At 41.7% G+C, this 23,419-nt stretch overlaps 1 pseudogene across 1 annotated transcript; it reads left to right on the top strand.

Moving 5' to 3' along the window:
* The first annotated feature begins 4,191 nt into the window (after window positions 1-4,191).
* LOC307054052 (large ribosomal subunit protein uL23-like) lies at window positions 4,192-4,666 on the top strand (annotated as a pseudogene). The gene has a single exon. The product of its transcript is annotated as a large ribosomal subunit protein uL23-like (transcript).
* The last annotated feature ends 18,753 nt before the right edge of the window (window positions 4,667-23,419 follow it).

The raw sequence follows: 23,419 nt of genomic DNA, 5'->3' as shown, positions 1-23,419 counted from the left end.
GACTTTAAAACAGAGACTATTACAAGAGACAAAGAAGGACATTACATAATGATCAAGGGATCAATCCAGGAAGAAGATATAACAATTGAAATATTTATGCACCCAACATAGGCGCACCTCACTACATAAGGCAAATACTAACAGCCATAAAAGGGGAAATCGACAGTAACACAAACATAGTAGGGGACTTTAAAACCCCACTTTCACCAATGGACAGATCATCCAAAATGAAAATAAATAAGGAAACACAAGCTTTAAATTATACATTAAACAAGATGGACTTAATTGATATTTATAGGGCATTCCATCCAAAAACAACAGAATACAGATTCTTCTCAAGTGCTCATGGAACATTCTCCAGGACAGTTCATATCTTGGGTCAAATCAAGCCTTGGTAAATGTAAGAAAATTGAAATTGTATCAAGTATCTTTTCCAACAGCAACACTATGAGACTAGATATCAATTACAGGAAAAAATCTGTAAAAAATACAACACATGGAGGCTAAACAGTACACTACTATATAACCAAGAGATCACTGAAGATATCAAAGAGGAAATCAAAAAATACCTAGAAACAAATGACAATGCAAACACGATGACCTAAAACCTAGGGGTGCAGCAAAAGCAGTTCTAGGAGGGAAGTTTATAGCAATACAATCCTACCTTAAGAAACAAGAAACATCTCAAATAAACAACCAAACCCTACAACTAAATCAATTAGAGAGAAAGAAGAACAAAAAACCCCCCAAAGTTAGCAGAAGGAAAGAAATCATAAGGATCAGATCAGAAATAAATGAAAAAGAAATGAAGGAGATGATAGCAAAGATCAACAAAACTAAAAGCTGGTTCTTTGAGAAGATAAACAAAATTGATAAACCATTAGCCAGACTCATCAAGGAAAAAAGGGAGAAAACTCAAATCTATAGAATTAGAAATGAAAAAGGAGAAGTGACAACTGACACTGAAGAAATACAAAGGATGATTAGAGATTACTACAAGCAACTATATGCCAATAAAATGGACAACCTGGAAGAAATGGACAAATTCTTAGAAATGCACAACCTGCCAAGACTGAATCAGGAAGAAATAGAAAATATGAACAGGCAAATCACAAGCACTGAAATTGAAACTGTTATTAAAAATCTTCCAACAAACAAAAGCCCAGGACCAGATGGCTTCACAGGCGAATTCTATCAAACATTTAGAGAAGAGCTAACACCTATCCTTCTCAAACTCTTGCAAAATATAGCAGAGGGAGGAACACTCCCAAACTCTTTCTACGAGGCACCATCACCCTGCTACCAAAACCAGACAAAGCTGTCGCAAAGAAAGAAAGCTACAGGCCCACATCACTGATGAACATAGATGCAAAAATCCTCAACAAAATACAAGCAAACAGAATCCAACAGCACATTAAAAGGATCATACACCATGATCAAGTTAGGTTTATCCCAGGAATGCAAGGATTCTTCAATATATGCAAATCAATCAATGTGATACACCATATTAACAAATTGAGGGAGAAAAACCATATGATCATCTCAATAGATGCAGAGAAAGCTTGCAACAAAATGAAACATCCATTTACGATAAAAACCCTCCAGAAAGTAGGCATAGAGGGAAATTTCCTCAACATAATAAAGGTCATATATGACAAACCCAGAGCCAACATCGTCCTCAATGGTGAAAAACTGAAACCATTTCCACTAAGATCAGGAACAAGACAAGGTTGCCCACTCTCACCACTATTATTCAACGTAGTTATGGAAGTTTTTGCCACAGCAATCAGAGAAGAAAAAGAAATAAAAGGAATCCAAATTGGAAAAGAAAAAATAAAGCTGTCACTGTGTGCACATGACATGATACTCTACATATAAAATCCTAAAGATGCTACCAGAAAACTACTAGAGCTAATCAACGAATTTGGTAAAGTAGCAGGATTCAAATTTAATCATAGAAATCTCTTGCATTCCTATACACTAATGATGAAAAATATGAAAGAGAAATTAAGGAAACTCTCCCATTTACCATTGCAACAAAAAGAATAAAATATCTAGGAATAAACCTACCTAAGGAGACAAAAGAGCTGTATGCAGAAAATTATAAGACACTGATGAAAGAACTTAAATATGATACAGAAAGATGGAGAGATATACCATGTTCTTGGATTGAAAGAATCAACACTGTGAAAATGACTGTACTACCCAAAGCAATCTACAGATTCAACACAATCCCTATCAACTACCACTGGCATTTTTCACAGAACTAGAATAAAAAATTTCACAATTTGTATGGAAACACAAAAGACCCTGAATAGCCAAAGCAATCTTGAGAAAGGAAAATGGAGCTGGAGGAATCAGGCTCCCTGACTTCACACTATAACACAAAGCTACAGTAATCAAGACAGTATGGTACTGGCACAAAAACAGAAATATAGATCAATGGAACAGAATAGAAAGCCCAGAGATAAACCCACGCACATATGGACACCTTATCTTTGATAAAGGAGGCAAGAATATACAGTGGAGAAAAGACAGCCTCTTCAATAAGTGGTGCTGGGAAAACTGGACAGCTACATGAAAAAGAATGAAATTAGAACACTCTCTAACACCGTACACAAAAATAAACTGAAAATGGATTAAAGACCTAAACGTAAGGCCAGAAACTATCAAACTCTTGAGGAAAACATAGGCAGAACACTCTTGGACAGCAAGATCCTTTTTGACCCACCTCCTAGAGAAATGGAAATAAAAACAAAAATAAACAAATGGGACCTAATGAAACTTAAAAGCTTTTGCACAGCAGAGGAAACCATAAATAAGACTAAAAGACAACCCTGAGAATGGGAGAAGGTATTTACAAATGAAGCAACGGACAAAGGATTAATCTCCAAAATTTACAAGCACTTTATGCAGCTCAACATCAAATAAACAAACAACACAATCCAAAAATGGGCAGAAGACCTAAATCGATATTTCTCCAAAGAAGATATACAGATTGCCAACAAACACATGAAAGAATGCTCAACATCATTAATCATTAGAGAAATGCAAGTCAAAACTACAGTGAGATATCATCTCACACTGGTCAGAATGGCCATCATCAAAAAATCTACAAACAACAAAATGCTGGAGAGGGTGTGGAGAAAAGGGAACCCTCTTGCACTGTTTGTGGGAATGTAAATTGATATAGCCACTATGGAGAACAGTATGGAGGTTCCTTAAAAAACTACAAATAGAACTACCATATGGCCCAGCAATCCCACTACTGGTCATATACCCTGAGAAACAATAATTCAAAAAGAGTCATGTACCAAAATGTTCATTGCAGCTCTATTTACAATAGCCAGGACACGGAAGCAACCTAAGTGTCCATCAACAGATGAATGGATAAAGAAGATGTGGCACATATATACAATGGAATATTAGCCATAAGAAGAAACGAAAGTTAGTTATTTGTAGTGAGGTGGATGGACCTAGAGTCTATCATACAGAGTGAAGTAAGTCAGAAAGAAACACAAATACTGTATGCTAACACATATATATGGAATCTAAAAAAAAAGAATAAAAGGTTCTGAAGAACCTAAGGGCAGGGCAGGAATAAAGATGCAGATGTAGGGAATGGACTTGAGGACACGGGGAGGGGAAGGGTAATCTGGGACGAAGTGAGAGAGTGGCATGGACATATATACACTACCAAATGTAAAATTGATAGCTCGTGGGAAGCAGCCACATAGCACAGGGAGATCAGCTCAGTGCTTTGGGACCACCTAGAGGGGTGGGATAGGGAGGGTGGGAGGGAGGGAGATGCAAAAGTAAAGAGATATGGGGACATATGTATATGTATAACTGATTCACTTTGTTATAAAGCAGAAACTAACACACCATTGTAAAGCAATTATACTCCAATAAAGCTGTTAAATAATATATATATAATATATACACACAGAATGCATATGTATGTACACATACTACTATATATAAAGTAGGTAAACAACAAGGACCCACTGTATACCACAGAGAACTATACTCAATATCTTGTAATAAACTGTAATGAAAAAGAATCTGACCGAATCACTTTGCTGTATACTTGAAACTAACACAACATTGTAAATTAACTATACTTCAATAAAAATTAAATTAATTAATTAATTAATTAAAAATAATAATAAGTGACCCCTTTGCACAAAGATGGCGCCGAAGGCGAAGAAGGAAGCCCCTGTTCCTCTGAAAGCCCAAGCCAAAGCAAAAGCTTTGAAGGCCAAGAAAGCAGTGTTGAAAGGCCTCCACGGCCACGAAAAAATAAAAGGAGATCCAGATGTCACACACCTTCGGACGGCGCAAAGCACTGTGGCTCAGGAGGCAGCCCAGATATCCTTGGAAGAGTGCCCCTAGGAGAAACAAGCTTGACCACTATGCCATCAACAAGTTCCCCCTCACCACCGAGTAAGCCATGAAGAAAATAGAAGACAACAACACACCGGTGCTCATTGCGGATGTCAAGGCCAACAAGCACCAAACTGAACAGGCTGAGAAGAAGCTCTATGACATTGACATGGCCAGAGTCAACACTCTGATCAGGCCTGATGGAGAGAAGAAGGCATATGTTCCACTGGCTCCTGAGTATGATGCTTTGGATGTTGCCAGCACAATTGGGGTCATCTAAACTGAGTCCAGCTGGCTAATTCTAAACATAAAAGTTTTTGCTATAAAATAATAAATAAAAAATAAAAGTAAGTGAAAAATGGGGGAGTGGGGATAAAAGAGACTCTTAATTAAAGCATCTATATAATTTATTGTCCTAACTGGAACATGTCAGGAATGAAAGGGAACAGTATTAATAATTTTAACTGCTACAGGCCTAAGCCAGTGCTGTGCTGGGCAGTCCTGGATGTATGGTCCCTCTACTTTTAACCAGCAGGTTTCAAATATCAGACTAATGTGATTTAAGATTTGTTACAAAAACAGGAAACGAAGAGAACAACTTGTAAGTGAGAACGTTTAGATCACTAGCAACCAGTTGTTTTTAAGTCTGAAAAGAACCAGTCCCAAATCATCGCCATAACCACTGATCCATCTGGATCAGAAGTCACAAACTGTTGGCCTGGGGTTGGATCCAGCCTGCAGATGTGTTTGCTTTGGCCCGCAACGTATTGGGTTACAGAGTGCTTTTCTTAAAACTTTGAGTTTGTTGCCAACATTTCCCAGATGAAAGATGTCATGTTAAAATCCAGATTCCTAGCATCTCTTGAAACACTTGAGGAGTATTAAGAGCAGGCACACATTCTCACATGGCAACTGACTAGAGCAGAGCATTCTCTCACTAATCCACCCCAGTCCTCAGCTCCCTCCAGTGATTTCTTTTTTTTTTTTTTTTTTTCTATCCAGTGACTTCTAATGCTGGGCTGCTGTGCTTGGTTCCTTCTTTGACTCCTACAGATACTTGACTTTTCAACCTTCATACTAGATAAAGCTCTCATCATCAGAACAAAGAAAGTGAGGTTGGCTGCAGAAGCTACCATTTTATAAACAATTGAAAATAGAAATCAAGCAACCCAGATAATAAATGGGGAAATTCTGAAGAATTGGTAGGGGATATAGTATTACTACTCTTTAAACAGGCCTAACAACAACAACAGCAACAAAACCTAATTCTGTTCAGAAAATTCCCCTTTGTCTACTTTTCAGATCATTCCCTATTTCCCAAGTAATATAGCCTGACCTACACCAGTAGAGCTTCCAGAAATTATCTTACTAAAAAATATAATAGCTAATCTACAGCCCACTGGCAAAATGCACAGTTGAAGGCCCAGCCCAGTGACTGCTGCCCACCCTTGCTTCTCTCAACAAGCCCGGAACATCACTGGGTGTGTGATTGTTAGCAAATCTTCATTAATTACGAGCCTCATAAACAGCTGTGCAATGTGGGAGGTTGGAGAGAGACAGCTCCTGTCTTCCTAAGAGAGAGTTTGGAACTAAAAGAAGTTCCTAGTTAGAAAGCATTCCAAAATAGGATGAGTTGTTTTGAGAGTACAGAGAATAGCATCAGAGAGCACAGATGTTCATCCCAGAGGTTGGTACCCAAACAACAACTGAAAAAACTTTCACTCTTTAGCACAAAGGAAATGGAGAGCTGTAATTGGTTTCATAACCAAATTATGGAAACTTACATGTTTTGAAACAAATATATAGGGGCTTCCCTGGTGGCGCAGTGGTTGGGAGTCCGCCTGCCGATGCAGGGGACACAGGTTCGTGCCCCGGTCCAGGAGGATCCCACAGGCTGTGGAGCAGCTGGGCCCATGAGCCATGGCCGCTGAGCCTGCACGTCCTGAGCCTGTGCTCCACAACGGGAGAGGCCACAACAGTGAGAGGCCCGCATACCGCAAAAAAACAAAATATTACTGACAGAAGTATCTATGGCCTGAAAGGGTGTCTCTTGTGAGGCATAGGACTATGTTTCCCTGTGTAGTGTTGGTCCTAATCCAAGGAGCAGAGCTCTCAGAGACCAGTTTAGGAACCTTTATTTTCTACTGGTTTCCTTATGAAATCCCCACTGCAGCCAGGCTGCTGTCCACTCTAGTCCCCATATAGACTAGTGAAAATGCTTTGGCCTCTCCCACTATCTCTGGATTTCCACTTAACATTTCATCTGTATTAGTGTGTTAGGGTAGGGGTGAATGACATTCTTGCTACTAAAACAGAGACTTAGGGCCTGTTTAGAGAACCATCTTAAACACTTTGTGGTCATTCATATCATTGAAAGCTATGGAATGCTTAAGAGAAGTGAGATAGAGCTGTAAAGAACAGTATGAATCCCTAGCACATATTGCTCTGTGAAAAATTTGCAGAATACATATTACCATTTTATTCATCCTATATAGTCATTGTCTCCAATTCCTTTCTTCCTATTGTCTCCTTCAAACTCACTCCAAAGGGATCTTTATTTCCACCATCACAACCCCAACTGCTTACGTCAAATAGCCTCTGTGTTACTGAATCAAATGGTCACTTATCTGACTTGGCCTGTAATCAATATTTGACACATCTGATCATTCCTTCCTTCTTGAAACAACTCCCTCACTTGGCCTCCTGGACACCACCCTCTCCTGTATTTCCTCCTTTCTCACTGTTTCTCGGTCTCCTTTGCTAATTCTTGCAAATCTCTAAGACATCTAAATATTGGGGTGCCAGGACTTCCCTAGTGGTGCAGTGGTTAAGAATCCTCCCACCAATGCAGGGGACACGGGTTCAAGCCCTGGTCTGGGAAGATCCCATATGGCGTGAAGCAACTAAGCCCGTGCACCACAACTACTGAGCCTGTGCTCTAGAGCCCGCAAGCCACAACTATTGAGTCCACGTGCCACAACTACTGAGCCCACATGCCACAACTACTGAGCCCACACGCCTAGAGCCTGTTCACCGCAACGAAGAGTAGCCCCCGCTTGCCACAACTAGAGAAAGCCCACACACTGCAATGAAGACCCAATGCAGCCAAAATTTTTTTAATTAAAAAATAAATAAATATTGGGGTGACAAAGATGGGCTTTAAACCTCTTCTTTTCTACCGTTAAATTCATTTCTTGGTGACCTCATTCAGTCTCAAGGCTTTAAATACTGTCACTATGCTGAGGACTCAAATCCGACTGCCTGCTCAACGACTCCACTCAAATGTCTAAAGGCATCTTTAATTTAACAGTCCCACAGTCGAGTTCCTGATTTTCCCACAGACACACACGCATACTAAAAACCTTCCCTTTCCACAGTCTTCTGTATCTCAGTTAATGAAAACTGCATTGCAGTTATTCAAGTTCAGAAACTTGTCAACCCTGACCTCTTGCTTTCTCTCACCTGGACATCTACTCCAGGAGAAATCTCTGTTGGCTCTACCTTCAGAATCAATCCACAGTCTTGACTACTCACCACCTTTTCTGCCACGTACTTCTCTGTCAAAGTCACTATGAGCTCTTGCCTGCCTCATAGCAACAGCCTCCTAACATCCGACCGCTGCCAGCCTCCTTCAGTCTGGTCTCAACCCAGAAACCATAACGATCCACTTAAAATATGTCAGATCAACTTACTCCGCTCAAAACCTAACAGTGTCTTCCACTTCACAGAGAATAAAAGCCAAAGGCCTTAAACTTGTTAGCAAGAACCTGAATGATCAGTCACCCAACTCCTTCCCCAGCACCCAGCATTTCTCAATCACTCTGACCGCTCCTACTCTCCCCTCATTCATTCTGCTTCAGACTCACAGAAATTTGTGTTCTTTGAATATGCAGGTCACTTGCTGTTCCCTCTGTTTAGAATGTCCTTTCTCTAGATGACCTCTTACAAGTCTTGGCTCAAATGTCACCTTCAATTAGAACTGTTCTCTGACCACTCTGTTTCCTATTTATCCTCAGGATTTATTTTTTTGCACAGCGTTTACGATATCTTCAAATATCATATAACACATTTATTTATTTAGTTTTATCTCTGTCTGCATCCCCTAGAAGGTAAGCTCCATGAGGGTGAGGATCTTTATTCACTTTATTCAATGCCTAATCCCCAGTGTATTCAATTAATATTTGTTAAACAGAGAAATTAATTTATATAATATTATGTATTTTCTATGGAATGTGCGTATATCTCCAAATCTAGTTTAGCTCTAGGGAGAGTAGTGAGTAGGGAAAGGGTGAATGGGCTCATGATTGGTGTGGGTGGAAAGTCTATCAATCGAGTATTGATACTTTACCCTTGTAAGGATTGTTCCAAGTTTTTAAACATGATATAGTCATTAATTACTTTTTACGTAAGGGGATATTATTTGTTAATAATTACCTAATATATCACAGGTACATACTATGTAGCCCCTATCTGCTGTTCCCCTATTCCAACTACAGCTGATTGGACCAGAGTCTAATTAGATTGGACCAGTCTAATTCAAAGTGGAAAAAAATCAGATCAACTCTTCCAAAAATTTGGAATAGGGTCGTGGAGAGATTAAGTCAGTCAGACTACTATGAGGACTGGAACTACAGGCCATGTAGAATTTGAGACCATTATCAACCAACACCATATGTAAAGTGAATTTTTGGAGAGACGGAAAAAAGATAAGTAAGGAAAGAAAGCTTATGAGAGGGGAGGAACAGGAGAATAGATGGAGCAGATGTGTAGAGACAGAGATGCATGTGGCCTCCTACTTTTCAGTGCCATCCACATGCAGAATGTAAGCTCTGTTTCCTTACGCTCTTTCCTATCAGTAAACACCTTTTAACGTGAACTACTTTAAACAGAATTGGATTCCTTGCAATGTTAAACTCTTAACTTAAATATCCAATACATTTTCCATGGTATAAAATAAGGCAATATCCCAACATTTGAAAAAAAATATAAAATACAAAAAAATGTTCTCAATGCTGAATCCACTGCTTTTAATAATAAAAAAAAAAGTATAAGAAGGCTAAAACCAAGGCTGATTCTGGCCTTTGCAAGATTGCTCATATCCACATTAATTTGCATACCCTCATTATTTAATTTTGAGTTTCATCACTATTAAAGCTATTCTTTAATATTTATTTAGCAAAAGCTCCTTAATTCTGCCATACATTCCCATCAATTAAAACAGATATTTTGACCCTAAATATCACAAACCCTTGGTGAGGAGAGCTGTACGTAATTTACTACTACTAATAAAGTACATAAATTTACAAATTATTTCTCTTTTTTGTAAACTCAAACAGTTGTAGTTCCTTGCATTCCCACATGCATACATCAGCGGCAGAGAAAGTGCTGGGGTTACAGGTAAATCTACAGGTGTCACACATTATCCTCAGCCTGTATTACTATGTACCAACCCATCACTTGAAATATCCAAAGGGAGGATGTGACACAAGTGTGAATTTCATATTGCCACCTTCCTAATATACAGGTCAGTTACTCAGAAACGTGTTCTCTGGCCCTACCAAAAAGTTCCTATCATGTTATTCCTTCTCACTTAGTATTCATTTATTATCATCTGATACTTTTCTTGTTTGTTTTTGTTTTGTCTTTCTTTCCCACAAGAACATAGTTCTATGAGAGGTGGAACCCAAAATGCCTGCTTTATTCATCAACATCTCCCTAGTACTTTAGAGTATGTTGTACCTGGCACAAAATACTTGTGCCTGAGCAAATACTTGAACACATCAAGCTAGTTCCAAACCAGGGCCTTTATATGCTCTTTCCTCAGCCAGAATCCCCTACCCCTTATTCTTCTCATAGCTAATTCCTGCACATCATTTGGGTCTCAGCTCAAACGCTGACACCTCAGAAAGGCCACTGATTACGCTAGCCTCTCCACCTCTTAAGGCTTTCTCTAACACATTATCCTACTTTGGTTTAACAGAGCACTTAAGACTATCTGAAGTTCCCTTTTATATGTGTTCTTTCCGTGTTTATTACCATCACCTGTCTTCCCACTAGAATGTAATTTCCACAAGGAACTTTGACTTGTTTATCACCTTGTCTCCAGAACCTAGAAGAGGGCCTGGCACTTAGGAGGCAGACAATAAATATTTGTTGAGTGAATGAAAGGTTGAAAACTGCAGTTTTAAAATATATGTCCACACAAGGTATCACTGCTCTTCAGTACTGGGATACAAACAACAAACTGCTATATGTGCAAGTAATTTTTTTAACAATTAAAATTTCACATATAATATAGATCAAAAGATTGCCAAATTATATTCCAGATGGATTTAGAATCCTGGTTGAGTACAAGTGGTATATGATCAGTAGCTGGTTCAACTTTGACTAACCTCACTAATAGTTTCCAAGAGAAAAATCTTCCTCTCTCTCCTTGTATGGATTGGAAACTGAAATTGCAAAGGACACAATGCTACAAATGAAACCACAACCAGTCAAACTTGGCAAATGTGTGCCACTGTCCAAACTATTTGTGTAGGCAAAGAGACAACATTCCTAAAGGAAAAAAATTTCCAATTCTAAAAAGCACCTCCCCATGCCTACAACCCCAAACAGAATTAAGTTCCACTACTCAACAGTCTCAGATCTAAAGGCGAGGGGTTTCCTCCTCAGAGCCAGAAAATCACAATGACAACCACCCCAAGTTGTCGGTAACTGACTTGGCCCATAGGAGGCAGACCAAAACTGTCAAGTGTGGAGACATTCACCCCATTCCCCGCCCAAGACATTTCTATTTTACAATCCCACAGTCCTCCCCCCTACAACCATTTCCTATGTATCTATGGACACCTGTGAGATCTCCCTTACACTCATCACCTCTTGAAACTATTTTCTGATTAACTTCATTTAGTCAACCATTAGGACAGTCAGTCAGACAACAAATACGTATTGAACATACATTATGTAGCTGACACAGTTTGTGTAGTAAAAACACATCAGTAAAGAAAACAGAGAACAATGCTCGCCCGCATGGAGCTTACATTCTAGGCACCTCACATTCACTTAAAAACAGAAAAATATAGATATAATGAACAGTAGGCATTTGACAGAGATGACTACATAAATTCATAGATAACATAAACAGATACAACAGTTGGTACATAAACACATGGTTATCCAGTATCTTCCAGAGAACTCAGATTTGCATCACTAAAGAGAATATTTGGGATATGAATCAGGTATGTTGCTTTCTGATTGTTTTCCTGTAACATTATGTGTGCCTGTTATCTTCCTTATAGGTTTTCCTCAGGCAGAAAATATATCCTTCATTTCCTTTGTACTGTGTTCAGGGGGCAAGTTGTACAGTGCCCCTAAATAGACTATGAGTTCATTAACTGTTTGTTAAATAATACATTGCACTTATATAGTGATTTTAAACTTTCTGAAACTAACATCATGCACTTTTATTCATACTCTAATGCTAGATCAAGAAGAAGACAGTGAATTTCAGTAAGGGAACTGGTGGTAACACAAGTAGTATGTTTGAGACAACTAGCCTTGCTTGCTAAGAACCAGTCCAGTGTTCTTCTTATTATTGTTGCTGTTGTTTTTCTGATTCTCTACTCAAGTCCAGACACTAGAAAGCACAGGAATCAGGCAATTTAAAATCATAGCAATGGAAACCAGAGAAAGAAAAGAAAACTTGGGTTCAGAGAAAAGCCCAAATCCAAGGGCAAAGTCTAGGGCTTTAGTTAGTGATTTTTAAACTGCATTTAATTAAAATACACATTCCTGGGAATTCCCTGGCGGTCCAGTGGTTAAGACTCCGTGCTTTCACTGCAGAGGGCGTGGTTTCAATCCCTGGTCGGGGAACTAAGATCCCACAAGCAATGCAGCGCAGCCAAAAAAATAAAAAATAAAATAAAATGCACATTCCTGATGAACACCCTGACACAGACATTCTGATTCATTAGATCTGGAGTAAAGTCCAGGAATATGAATTTTTGCAAACATCCCCCAGATGATTCTGATGCAAACCCTCTGGGAAATGCTTCCTTGATGGCAAAGGTTGGACCAAGGAAGGTCAGTCAGTTCACTGCATGGCTTCCAAAGCTTGGCATGTTCAGATATGGTTTGGTACCAGAAGTCTGTTGCAGCAGGCATAGCACAGTGATAAGAAAAGCCACCATTTCTGAGTGCTATCAAGAGAACCACAGCTACTGGAGATGTATGGACCAGGATCTAGCCCCGGGAAGGAAAGGACTAGCATGCTTCTAATGTTCTAGTCTCAGCGTAAGGTCTAGCGCTATTTTGTACCCTAGGGGAGATCTGAGTCCCAGGAAGGAAAATCTGGCATAGCCAGCTCATGTAGAGTCCCAATCTATGGGAAGATCAGGTTAGGAGGAAGGTAAGTTTGCCATTTTGAAGGGTTTACTGGTTCTCATCCCTAATATTGCAGACCTGGCTAGACAATGAGGAAGGGTAACATAATCTAAAAACAGAGACCTGCTCTGAAAACCCAAGACTGAAAATCATGATTCAACTCCAAGTTCCACAATGAATTGAAGCTGAGGAGGCTGATATGTTTTCTACATCCAGCAGGAATTGCCCAGAAATGAAGTCGGAAGGGCAGATATGCTATAAAGGAAGAAACAATGAGGTAGGGGTTAACCCTGAACTTCAAGAGTCCACATCTCCCACCAGGAAAGTGGATGGCCCAGCATTATGCTCTAGCAATAATCTCATTTTAAAATCTATAGCAATCATTATTTTCCCCACATACTGAGAAAGGTTCTATCATAATCAATGCACAAAACAACTACAAGCAGAAAGTAACAACTAGATCTTTCCATAGACCTCAAAACAATTAGATGGCAAACATTCAAGTAACTGCAAGTTTAAATTATTAAGCAACATTTTTGCTTGCAAGGTGTTAGGAATTGATATCTAACATATAGGGGTGTCTGGAAAAATACTGGCATTTATTTAAACCAGGTGGAGTACTTTTATACATGTGAAAACCCAAATTAAAAGAGGTTCATTGGCTTTTCCAAGTATATACATAGGTAGTCCAAGATGATGGAAATAAACTCCCACCTTTTTAAATTCCAAAAGTTTTCATTCTAACTTTTGACTTCTCTGCTGATAGATGAATGGATAGATAGACACTTTAGTGGGATTTTCCTGGCTTTTTTGTCTTTTTTTTTTACTATTTTATTAAGAAAAAATTTAATTATTTACAGAAGTAGAGAGAATATTATCATGAACCCCCAAGTACCCATCACCCAGCAATAAAAATCTTGATTCTTTCTACACTCACTCACCACCCCCCACCCAAGATTATTTGAAGCGAATTCTAGACATCATACTATTTCATCCATAAATAGTTTGGCATAGATTTCTAAGGGATCGGTACTCTCTTTTTAAAAATTAACCACAGGGCTTCCCTGGTGGCGTAGTGGTTGAGAGTCCGCCTGCCGATGCAGGGGACATGGGTTTGTGCCCCGGTCCAGGAAGATCCCACATGTCATGGAGCGGCTGGGCCCGTGAGCCATGGCCACTGAGCCTGCACGTCCGGAGCCTGTACCCCGCAACGGGAGAGGTCACAACAGTGAGAGGCCCACATACCACACACACACAAAAAATTAACCACAGCATACGGCTTCATACAATTTAGTGAGATAAGAAAACATTACACTTAAATCACAGTGCACGAATTCATATTTATTATTGTATCGATAATTGGGGGGTTGCCTTGGGTAGTTTGAAGTGGAAATCCAATGCACATCGGTGATAGTTTTTCAAGTACAATGGTTTTTCCATACCAGCACAAGTTCATATTATTTTTTTATAAAAGAAATTTATAGTCATCACATTTTCCCAAACTCAGAAACTTTTGAGTAAATTATTCTGATTCCACTGTGACTACTAGGCTCTGGGAATTGTGAGATTTCCCACTTGAAGCGTCCATCTTCATTGATTATGATGATAATCAACTGAATTATTCTTTTCCTCTTGAGAACTACAGAGCTCCTTGATTCCAGTGGCTAATAAAGGCTCTGGTATTGGAAGCAAAACTGTTAAAAGGATCAAGAACAGCAACCTAAAAGCTCAAACCAGGCAGTGTTTCAGAAAAACACACTAGTTGCTTTGAAGAAACCACTCGGCTTTGTAGCAAACATTAACTATATATTAGTTAAATAATAAATATTTACATATTAAATAATATGTCTAGAATGTGCTTTAAAATAATCCCGGGGGAGAATAGTGGATGGAAATATAGACAAAATTAAATTGGCTATGAGTTGATAAATATTGATGTTGGGTGATGGAGATTTATTACATTATTCTCTCTACTTTTGTATATGCTAGAAATTGTTCAGAATGAAGACTTTATTTTACAAATAGGATAGGAATCACATGAAAATGACAAAACCAAGTCCTCAAACACACTTTGCAACCCCTCCTGCCTGAATCTACTCATCCAAACAGCCAGCAAGTACTAATCAGACTGGTCTGGGTTGTGCCACTTTCCAATTGACCCAAAGAACGGCAACAAAGGAGAAAAAGGAGGAATCTGAAATAACATATAAACTGACCAGTTATTTCTACATCTTTGATTAGCTACAGGTTAGTCCTACTTAGAGCCTCTAAAACACTTGAATGCAACCCGTTTGGGAGAAAATTAATTATTCCTTGGTTTCATGGGGTGACTATGAAATAGTATAAGGAGGACTTAAAATTTCCTTGGAAAATACTGCCAGAGAATCAAGTCAGCCTCAGGGAAAGGAAAAACATGGCTCAACCACTTAACATTTCAGAACAGATAGAAAATTTATGAAAAAAAGTAGTCAGTATGCTGAAATTTTTATAGTAAATAATTTTAAAACAATAAAAATGAACAAATAAACCATCATAAAAAGGAGGAAAAGGCTTTTTTGTTAGTGACAAGGGAATCTGTATTAGATCAAACAAATAATGGAAGAGAGGGAAATCCTGCACAGTTCTGCAAAGTGTGAATGTCCTGGCGACGAGTGTCCTCTTTTCAAATATTTGTCTGGAGTTGTCAGAACTTGGTCTCTGCTTGGTCTGACCCACTTCAACCATAAAAATGGACACCTTCGTAGCTGAAAAGCTCTGACCAGCCCTAAGACCCAGCATTCACAGAGCTTAAGCTCATCTATGGGAGCCCAGGCTAGCTGGCTACAGATGGGCACTCGGACAAAACTGCCCCCAAAAGACAAAAGCCTGGAGAGGATTCAGGCAGCAATCTCACAAACCCACTGCCACCACCCCAAGAAAGGTCTTTTGAAAATGTCATATTGCCTTAGGTTTCAGAGTCAGGGAGAGGGGAAGAGAAAGGGAGGAGGTAAGGGGAGGGAATGGAGGAAAGCAGAGTATGAAGGAGAGAGAAGGAAAAGTTTTTGATGTGAAATTTTGTTCTGATTTTGTAAAGCAGCAAGTGATCAAAACATCAAACATTGCCCAATCAAATTTTGTTTATGCCTCTCTTATGACAAATACCATATCTTACCTTACATTATGTTTAATTCTATGTGTCTCTCCTATTATATTCCTGGAGGGAAGAAGAAAGCATTTGGATTTTTTTTTTTTTTGAAATGCCATAGTCTCAATAACAAGGACCATACTTTAAAGTTGTTGCTTTAATTAATTAATCAATTAATTGGTCCAATCAAATGCAGTCAGCTGATAGGTAAGTAACAAGCTACAGCTGCAAAACCTGTAGGTTGAATAATATACTCAATATATTCAGCTCTTCACACTGATCCAGCCATAAGAGTGTGCAGGAGAATTGTGTTTTCCTCTTAGTTTTGTTATTTTACATAGTGGGATTTGTAAATTCAGTGAATTAATACATATAGCAAACATATATTTGCATATGACCAGAACTTAAAGTTCACAATTCCCAAATGCATGCCCTTAAACAACTGAATTTAATAATATTTCCATCTCCTAAGTACCCTCTGCCCCAGGTTTATGAAAATATTCTTTGTAATTCACATAAACAAAACATTAGGAACGTATGTTACTTCCTTTTCAAGATAAGAGAGAAAGATAGGTTTCCTGTATCCCCCCCACCCCCGCCCTGCCCCGTTTAATAGAATGCATATTTCTAAAACAGGACTCACAAAAAAAACCCTTAACGATGAGGTTTTACAATAGGAATTGCTAGTCAATTGCATTTATATCCAAATCAGTTAAGTAGATTTCCCTGATTTAATTTTTTCACAAATAAAATTCTACCTTTAAAAGATTTTAAAATGTTAATCCATAAGTAAGAGTAAGTAAGACCACTGCCTTAAGAGCTATATAAAAATTTAGTGAGCATCTTATCTAGGGCACTGATTTCACAAGTGAAAAAGCTAAGAGCCAAGGATATCAACTGACTTTACCAGGTCAGCAAGTGAAATCATGACTGAGGCAGCACCAAAAATCACATAAAACCCATAGGATACTGTCCAACTTGTACAAATTACTATGTGAAGATATACATACACACATAATGACCTTGAAATTTGGCACTTCAATTCAATTATTGTCTTAAATCTGTAAATATTTATTGATTCAGGAACTATAACAATATTAGCTGACTTTTTTAATCTAATGAATATTTTAAGGTTTTTCTCAGCCAGAGTATAATATACATAGTCCAGAAAACATCTTAGACCCATAAATTTCATCCTACTGTACCAAAAAAGAGCAGAGCTCTCTGGAAATATTTATAGTATATAAAAGTAGTAGCACGTAAAATAGAAACTGAAGTTGTTGAATGCTGATCAACTGTTGTCCTTAACTTCAAATATTTTTTATTACAGTTAACACGCACTTTTAGAATTTTAAACAAAAGTCTAGGTATTACAAGCCATAAAAACAGATAATAAAAATTAAAGAGAAAAAAGGTTGGACCCTGGGCCTTTGTTTTTATTTACCCTAAGGTTCCTTTTTATTTTTCTTTTTGTGTGCGGGTATCTCTTTTCAAATACTTTTAACACACAATTCCTGGAAATCTTTACTGGTGCGTGTTTGTGGAATTTTGTACATTTATTAATGTGACCTTTTAATCTTTTTTAAATTCTCCATAAAGATTTCAATACTACAAATATATTTACACTTTGTTTAAGAATGAGCTCCATTTTTCCTCATATTTTACAAAATAGTTGCTGTCCACTTCTGAGAAATCAGTATATACTTGTTAAACGTTTATCATATAATTACTGGTTAAAAATAAATTACTGATTTCAGAATAAAATGGTCACCATCACAGTTCTGAATCAAAAGCTGCCTACAGGGCTCTACAAGTTTCAAAAGAAAAATTAAAGTTCATTCCATTCTTTTCCTGTCTGTGAAACTCTAAACAAATTACCTGCCATTTAAAGTACTTTTCAGGATATTCCTAACCTCCTATAGATATAACTAGAGAGGCTTTGTGTTCTGACTCCATGGGTACTATCAAATACATTCTGTATTCATATGTATAAAGATAATTTTATATTTGTGAGAGCCTCTATTTACTGACTATATGCAGTGATATATATGAGTTTTATTTTTATATCCAGGATCTTCCAAATGGCTAATTCAACTAGCCAATTTCAAGGAAATTATTTATGACAAATAAGATAATATTTAAGACATTTGAATTTGTGGATTATCATTTCCACTTACATAAAACTTGTCTTCATTTGGGTGGGTTTTTAGTTTAATTCTAATTTCACTTTCTTCTTATTTTCAGAAAATCACTTCATCATCACCTGTGGAATTTATCATACTGCATGATTTTTTTTTTTTCCCTTTGCAGGGAAGAGCCCAAGAGAGAATTCGCCTCACAATGACCCTGCTGTGCCCTCTGTTTACTCGGCAGTGATCCTCAGAGAAAGGGTTTTTGAAAATGTATTAGAGCTAGAACCAAGAACTGGTGTGATTTTGAAGAAGTTTTTGCCGCTTAAAATTCTATCTTGAGCTAGATACTATATGTCTAATTCCTTTTAAAACAAAAGAAAAAAGGAGAGCTACTTTCGATGCTACAAATGAAAGGTTTCGTTGCTGATACCGAATTGCACTGCTCATTTATCTTGGCCCTATCGGTGTACGTGGGGTTTTCCCCCCACTTTTTTACTCAACAACAACAATAGTAATATCAGATCTCTGGCTAAGGATCTAACCAAATGGAAAGGGTGCTATGAACATCCTATATCCAGGATTAGGACGCAATGCCCACCCCCATCTCATCCCCTTGGGTGCTGGAGATGACTGAACTCCTCAAGCTTGAATCTACAGGGAAGTTGTCGATGCGAGCCTCGCAGGAACAAATATTGGCGCGTCCACCAAGAACCTCACAAACCAGGTACAAAATGAGGAGCCCACACCTACGGAAGGGTGCACCCAGGGGGCGGACCTGGACGCTGAAGGGTGCCAAGTTACTAACTATGCTTTGAGAAACCGAATCACCGTTTCCCACTCCACTTTTTTTTCTCTTCTTTTCCCGCTCCCCACACCAAAATATATATGTACATATAAATCTCAAAATCAGTTCCCGCCTGAAAAGCTTGAGCTTTCTTCGCAATATTTGGCGCCTGATAATTAATGACGCTCGCGCCGGGTGCCTCGTGGCCAGCGCTCGGGCCACCGGGAGCCCCCTGACGTCAGCGACCGCGCTGCCTGCGTCAGGTCCAGAGCAGCCCCCGGGTGGCCGGGCCCCGGGCAGCGGGGGCTGCGGGGAGGGAGCCCGGGGCAGGGACGGAGGAAACCCCAGAAGGGGCGAAAGGGGCTGCCCCCGCGCCCACCAAAAAGCCGCAGGCAGAACCGCAGTGCCCGCTGCTTCCGGACACACGCGGGCACCGAGACTCGAGACCGCGTGTGGAGGCCCCAAGCCAGGGGGAGACTCCCGGGGCTGGACGTGGGTGGGCGGTCTAGACAGAGGGCCAAAGAGACTCGGGCAAGTCCTCAAGCGGCGGGCGCTTCCTCCCTTCCACTCTTTATAGAAGTCAACGGTAGATTGTTTCCACTGACTCCAAAAGCGGAACTTAAAATGAAATAGACCCGCCTTTTCTACCTCAAACTTGACACAACTTGGACGTCGGTGATCCGGGGAGTTTCTCCCCTAAACACCGCTCGCTGGTGCTCCAAACCTGGGGAAGAAGGATGCTGGGACCCGCCACTGGGGGGAAATGAACTCGATCTCGCAGTCGACCAGCCACAACTTTAACTCTATCCTTCCTCTCCCAACATTTCCCTCTTCCCCCAACTCTCCTCCTCACCCTAAGACCAGCTTTTGCAACCCTCCCAAGCCAGGGGCGTTCTAAAGATTCTGGAGAGGTGTGATTTCTCCAAAGGGGGTCAGGGCCTCTGTGCCGAAAAGTGTTCCACCCGCTCAGTTGCCCTTGTCCTAAAGATCGGGGACCCGAGTTTGGCGAGCCGTCAGTCTGTGAGTGGGACTAGGTCTACAGAACTCGGTCTGGAATGAATGGGCCCTGTCTGGATTTCTTCATCGCAGGTTTGGGAGAATCACTTCTCTCCCCTAGAATCCTTGCTTTTAAACTTTTTTTTTTTCATGATAGATAGTGCCTTTCTCGCTTAATTTTCCGTCTTTTTATCCACATCCAGAGGACAGGGGGGAGTGGAGGCAGAGACTCCCCGAGCAAAGATTTGAGGCCGAAAACTGCTTCGCGTACGTTTTCGCCTGGAATATATTCTGGTCCCAGCAACCGCCTCTGTGCAGCGCCAGCAAAACCCAGCAGCGGAAGCCAACACTCAGGTGCAGAAAACTGCCTCTGTCGCTGCGATCCTCCCCCAGGACAGTAGCTGAAGGAAATCGCCGTTGCAGGGCTGCGAGACACAGAGCAAGAACACGATTTCCCTTCGTCTTCCCTCTTCCCCCCTAAGAGTGGCTGGGAACTCCGGCAGGAGCGATTCTCCCCCTCTACAATTCAGAGCACTTCGCGGGCTCTGCTATTAGGAGAAAGAGAAGAAAAACATTTTCGGGGGAGTGCTTTCTTTTTAATTTTAAGTAGGAGCTCTATTGCCAACTTAAATAAAATACCTTTCCCAAGTAAGTAAATACCGCGGGAGCCGCCGCATCCTCCAGTTGGCCTCCCATTCCACTGCCACTGCGCAGCCGAGTCCCCAACTCCAGCCCGCTGGGGAGCTGCAGGTTCCGCCGCCGCGCGCCAGGCCGGGGTCCCTGTGGCCAGCCTGCCTTCCCTTTCTGGGCTCTGAAGTCTGGACACGAGTCGAACCAAATTAAATCGAGACGCGTCAACTTGTAAACGGCTTTAAAATCTGTGACTCTCCCCTCCGTATGTGCCCCACTGCCTGGAGGATATAAATTGTCACATTCTAGCATCTCCAGAGAGTAAAAGAGAAAAAAATTATACACATGTATATATTATGTATATATGTATAATATATTGTGTATGTGTGTGTGTGTGTATATATATATCCATAACTGTGACACTGTCTTCACAACTTTGCCTCGCGTTAGGATTTAATACAACAGAATTCACTAGAACGAGATGATTAGCCTTATTTGTAAGCATTACTTAAAAGTGGCAACTTGGAGGATTTCAGGAATTATTCAAAGAAGATTTAGGGTTTTTATTTTGTTTGTTTGTTAAGGAGCTAGGAATGTGCCTTTTACCCAGTGTTCTTCGCTGCCCTTTTCAGGCAGCAATCGGCTCTCCTGACACTTGGTTAAGCCTCAGGACTTAAAAAGATCATTTCCTCGTACACTAATTTGAGCGAAATCTGGATTCAGAGTGTGGGTTTACACGCCCAGCTCGAATGTCTAATGTATCAAATCCTCGTTAACGAACGGCCCGCTCCGTGGCCGTGTCAGCCAAAGGTCAGCCCCGTGCAACAGGGCAGCGCGGTTCAAAAGCACTCTTCCAGCGCCCTCCCTCCCCTCCCCCCCAAAAAAAATCCATCTTGCACATTTCAGTACTAGAGCACGCGGGGTCCCAATGAGAAATGCCAAGCTTGTTTTTCTTTCTTCCTTTCTTCCCTCACATTAGTGAACTGTAAACGACGTGTCCTAAGGCAACTACTGAAAAATTAAGTTTATTTTTTTCCAGTGGGAAGGGAGGGGAGTTAGTGGACAAGGTAATTGTCGAAATGCCCTCAAGAGGCACGTATATTTGAGAAGTTGTGACTCTCAGAAATCTTCACTTAAAATAGTAATAATAATACTAACTTCACAGCATTCAAATGGAAACCATAAGTAAACTTTGTTGGGGACCTTAGGGATTAGAAGCTGCTTAGGGGAAGGGGCACTTCTCCTCCCCCGCTCCCCTCCCCCAACACACACACACACACACACACACACACACACACACACACACACACACACTCACTTTAGAGACCAGCAGAAAGCTTATTCTTAAAAGATAGCTTTAGTGGCTGTCCACAGGCACAAAGAGGATCCAGGAGAGCGAGGCTGGACCCTCTTCGGTCCCTCCTCACTGGGGAGCCCCGCGACATCTCTGACTACCTTGGGGTGCTCGGCGTTCCCACACACCAGCCGCAGAGGCCAGGCTGGCGCGGCTGCTCCACGTCAGCCCAACTTCTCGGCGCGCGCCTCGGGCCCCTCGCGCACACGCAGCCGCGGGCCGAGTCCGCCGGGAAGGTGGCGGGACGGGGTGGGGGAAAGAACGTGACTTACCGGGTCTGGGGTCTAGATTTCGGGCAAGGTTGGCAGCAGAGTGAGGCCGGGCAGACAGTCAGTCCTACCGGAGACGGGCAGTTTGGGCAGGGACTGAGGCGCGGCTGGGGCGGGGGGAAGGGGGAGGGAAGGAAAACGCCTGTCCGGTTTGGGGTGCCTCGTTCCTTGGCCCTGGCCCGCGCCCCCCGCCCCCCACCCTCCCCCCCGCTATCGCCTCCGCAGACCAAACTCGGCCTGGCCGACGGAGGCCCCAGAGCCCGCCTCGCCGCCTGAAGTCAGAGCCTCCGGGCCTCAGGGACTCTGGCGCCGACCCCGGGGGCGCTGGGGGCGCCAGGGGCGGGGAAGGGGCGTCCCCGCTCTCTGGCCCGGAGAGGGCAACCGCGTCGTCGGCACGGACGCGGCGGCCAAGCGCGGGAGCCCCACGTTCGCCGCGCCGGGCTGCCGGCTTGCGGACCCCGGCCTGCTGCCGCCCCCGCCCCTCCTTTCCCTCTAGCCCCCCGCCAAATGCAAAGGGTTCTTTGGGCCTTGGCCTTTTGGGCAAGAACGCAGGAACCCACGCTGGGTTAGAGCTGCTCAGAGCGAGCCCGACCCAGGTCGTCATAATTGGCGTGGAGTTCGTAGAGTCTGGATCGCCCCGCTCTCGCAACATATTAAAACATAAAAGGACCCAACTCGGGAATGGGTTTCCTGTGGGGTGGCCCTTGTGGCGGGGATTCGGTGGATGGAAGGTCTCTTCGCCCCTAACTAGACGCCCGGTACTCTGTCCTCCGGGGGACCTCGGACAAGAGAACTCTGGTGAGCCAGCCCCTTTCCACCGAGTCCCTGGGACCAGTCCCAGGCTGATTGGCTTTTGCCAGGCCTCCCTGGGCCAGGTCCCCGGCAGCTCTTCTCGGGCCACCCCTATGTTATTGAGCTCCCAGACTCGGATGCTGGGTGGGAGGACAGGACTTTTCCTAGCAGGAACGTTTCCAGGTTCAAAGCTGAAGACGTGGCGAGTGGTGGCTGTCAGGTGAAATGATGCTCTGGCCCCCGGATCTCAGAACTGGCAGGACTGAAGCTGGCCCTGGATTAGCTGCAGTGCAAACCAGGCAGTGACAAAAGGCCTCTCCTGTTAGCAGTGAGGGAAGTGAGAGGCGTGGGCCCCATGGAATGGGTCTGTTCCTCCAGCTGAAAGTAAAATCCAGAGGAGGATTGGAACCTGTCTGGCAGCCATTTTCTGATGTCATGGGACCTAGGATTTTTGACCAAGACACCCAAAAGCACAACTCTAGACAGTGGTGTGAGGCTAGAGTGCCCCAGGGACTCTCCACTACCCCTCCCCTTTGTTTACAGGTGTTGGTCACTCCACCAGACATATTA

This window comes from Hyperoodon ampullatus (genome assembly GCF_949752795.1).
Source record: "Hyperoodon ampullatus genome assembly, chromosome: 5".
NCBI lineage: Eukaryota > Metazoa > Chordata > Mammalia > Artiodactyla > Ziphiidae > Hyperoodon > Hyperoodon ampullatus.
The sequence above is the reverse complement of the archived record's forward strand: the minus strand, read 5'-3'. Positions and strand labels throughout refer to the sequence as shown.